Raw genomic sequence first — 3,813 nt, 5'->3', positions numbered from 1 at the left:
CTCTCTCTGTCTGTCTTACACACACACACACACACACACACACACACACACACACACACACTTGAAAATCATACTCACATGAGATTGATTGAACAGAATATCTTCAGGCTTCAAAAGGAGCAAGAGTTCAAAGAAATCAACTTTCCACCTTGCCCCTACCACTCCTTCCCTGACATTCCACACGCCCAACTCAAAAGTAAATTATTTATTTTAATTCTAAAAGCCAATTCTTTCAAAGTTATAAACCATGTGGTATGTGTCCCACCACCCCACCACATGTCCCCATGAAATCTACCCCCTCAAAAAAGACAAATCTATTGCCATCCAGTCAGCCCCATTCATGGCCATCTCTAGGTGCTCTGGAGTGGAACTAAGCGCCATCGGGTTGGCTTGACTCTAGTCTTTATTGAGGCAGATTGTCAGGCTTTCTTTCCATGGTGACACTTGGTGGGCTCAGGCTTCTAGCCTTTAGAGCACAGTTTGGTCACCCAGGGAACTGTCCACGAAATCTAGAAAGATGAACAACTCCTTGCACCGTCTAGGCTGGGGGAAGCCTTTCAGAAGAAAGGCTTGGGGTCTTGCCGGAGACCTCACCCTGAGGAAAAGGTGGAGGAGAGAAGAAAGCACTGAGGCAGCTTGGTGTGGCCTTTAATCGGACTGGGTCCACCCAGCAGCCTATGAGGTGGGAGTGAGATTCCTCTTCTGAGGGGCTTCTGTTGACACCAGGCCTGTGTCTGCTACATGACGGAGAAACAGCGGTGCATAATTTAAGGGCTCTGCTGAAAAGATCTGTAAAGGGCATTTACTTTCTAGCAGCGAGTAGTCATTTATGGGATGACTTATGGATTTACAGTGAGATATAACTGCAGATCACTCCAGATGACCCAGGAATGTGTGGAAGTCTGGCCTTTTAGGGACTGCAAAGATGATGCCAGCAAGATAGAAAAGACTGGCACTAACATGCCCTCAGTGCAAGGTGGAATGACTTCTTATCGCTGACAACAACTGTGCTTAGGTCATGTCACACCGGCCTGCCCCCCATATCTCCCCTCTGCCTCCCTTGTACCCTCCCCCACAGGCATCTCATGTCCTCAGCCTCTTTTAAATACGGCCACTTTTTAAAAATTTGACTAGAGGGGAAATACTTTTCTGTAAATGTGTGTTGACTCCGGGGGTTTCCATTTCCATTTGATTTAATATTTCCTAATAATAGTTTCAGGAGAAATTGCCCTGGACAGTGGCGTGATCCCCTCTAGGAATGAAGGTTCTGGGGGTGGGGGTGGGGGTGATTGATGGGACGTCTGCTTGTCCCTGTGGCCAGAAGACCTCATAAACTCAGAAAAGCTCCCCCGGCATCAGTCTGTTTACCTTTTCACGACTTTAAAGGTGATTTATTTGACCTCTGAAAACTGGGATCATACTTCTTGCTGAAAACAGTGCATTTCAGCATAGACGGGGCTTGTCAAGTTGGTGAGGTCTCCCATTCAAGCTCCTTTATCATGTTGTCTCCCTGTCTAATCGGAGAGGGAGCGTCTGCTAGATTCTTAGGGCAAACATGTTTGAGGGACATTGTCTAAATATACAGAGATAAGTGTGTGTTTAGGTATCACATGAACATACACTTTTCATAATGATTTTTTAAACTATTTCTAAATGCTATGGCTATTGGATAAACACTAGGCACCATGGGTAAAGAAACAATACAAAAACTTGGGTTTTGAGGTGTGAGTGAGCCCCTCACGCACCAGCTGTAGGGAGTAGCACAGGCTGATGCATCAGAAACACTTGGTCGAGTATAGCTTGGCCATGCAAATCATACTGCCCCCTCTGTAGTCAAGAGAACTCTTTAAGATGTTGTATTAGTCTGGGTACTTTGGAGAAACAAATCCACAGCAACTCATGTATAAGAGAGAGTTTCTCATGTATAAGAGAGAGTTTTATGTAAAGAAAATGTGCATCACGAAAACATCCCAACCCAATGCTGCCCAAGCCCACAAGTCCAACATTAACCCATTAACCCAACACCAGTCCACAAAGTCCTCCACCTCACAAAACAGAGGCAATGATGCCAACTGCAGGAGAAAAGCTGAGTCAGTGAACGAATAAGCATCTCAGCACTAGCAGGGGTCTCCACACGGCTGCTCCAGCACCCAGGGCTGCATCGGGATAGGTCCATGTAGCTTCTCCTTGGGGATATCTTGTAGGAAGTCAATCTTGCAAGCTGAAGCAGGGAACTGCTAAGGCAGCTGCACCCGGTGCAACCATCACAAAACAAGAGACCCGAGAACTAGAAAGGCGAGGCTCACCACCCATTTATCCCTCTGCCTTTCAATTAGCCCCACATGTGATTATTGGCCAGGCTGGCACAATTAACTAACTCAGATGTCTATATACATCCCTAGAGCTGAACACTGTAACTAGAGCAAGGGGGTTCCATACTATTTTTTTTAAGAAAGGTCAAAGCGGGAGAAAACTCTCCTTCTATGCAGGATACTCATGGTTGTTTTTTTTTAATCATTTTATTAGGGACTCATACAACTCTTTTCACAATACATACATACATCATTTGTGTCCAGCACATTCGTACATATGTTGCCATCATCATTATCAAAACACCTGCCTTCTCCTTGAGCCCTTGGTATCAGCTCCTCATTTTACCCCTCCCTCTCCCTAAACCCTTGACAATTTATAAATTATTATTATTACTATATCATATCTTACACCATCCGATGTCTCCCTCACCCACTTCTCCGCTGTCCGTCCCCCAGGGGGTAGGTTATATGTAGACCTTGTCTTCTGTTCCCCCTTTATCCCTCACCTTCCCTCCACCCTCCCGATATCACCACTCTCTCCACTGGTCCTGAGGATACTCATGTTTGATTCTGCCACTGCACCCCCTGCTCAGCCACCGCCTGTCAGTGGGCACATGTGTTGCTAAGACACTGAACACATTTCGGGGTAGCTTTCAAACTTGTGAATTTGGAAGGCCGGCCTGAGTGTCTGCTTCTAAAAGTCAGCATGATGACATGCTCTGGAATTGACCATGGGGGCGGTGCGGCTGCCCCAAGGTGGAGGTCAGCTGGGTGGAAGCCAACAACACCGACAAGGCTGCCCTCAAGCAGGTTATTGGAGTCTTCATTTTACATAAGGAGACATTGAAGGGCAAACATGAAATAGAATTACTTACTCAAGTTCACACAGCTCCCCAGAACATAGAAATATATGGCTTCTAGTCAAAATTCTGTACCATTATAATGCTACTTATTTGTTGATCAGTAAGTGCCGAGAGAAGAAGTGTTGAGTTTTCAGGGGTGTGAGAGCTGCTTCCCTGCAGCAGCCAGTGGCCCTCCAACAGGAGGGCCCATCACAGAGCAAGTGGGTCCCAGGACAGAGCCCTTCTTGTATGCAAGATCGCCACTTCCCCGAGGCTTTATCATCAAGAGCAAGGAAATGAGGAAAGCATCTCACTGCCCAGAGTGGATCGAGAAAAGTGTTTTACCATCTGTCCAGGAAAAACACCAAAAAGCAATTGGTAGCTATAGGATTTCTGGGTGTAAATGTTTGATATGGTTTTTTTTAGAATTCAATCCATCAGTAGAAAAATGAACAACTGCAAAGTAAATCCACTCTGTGAAAATAAAATGGGGTTTATTTCCACTGATGAGTCTGTAAACTTTCCTAGGAATTGGCCTGCTGGAAAGAGTATTGGTATCGGGGGTTGGAGGGGTGGGAACCTTGACATCGGGACCACCACATATTCTGTAAGCACAATAGAAACTTGTGGTGCAGTAAATTATATATAATTTATATATA

Source organism: Echinops telfairi, unplaced genomic scaffold (genome assembly GCF_000313985.2).
Source record: "Echinops telfairi isolate 266 unplaced genomic scaffold, ASM31398v2 ScPeMD7_7424;HRSCAF=8462, whole genome shotgun sequence".
NCBI lineage: Eukaryota > Metazoa > Chordata > Mammalia > Afrosoricida > Tenrecidae > Echinops > Echinops telfairi.
The sequence above is the reverse complement of the archived record's forward strand: the minus strand, read 5'-3'. Positions refer to the sequence as shown.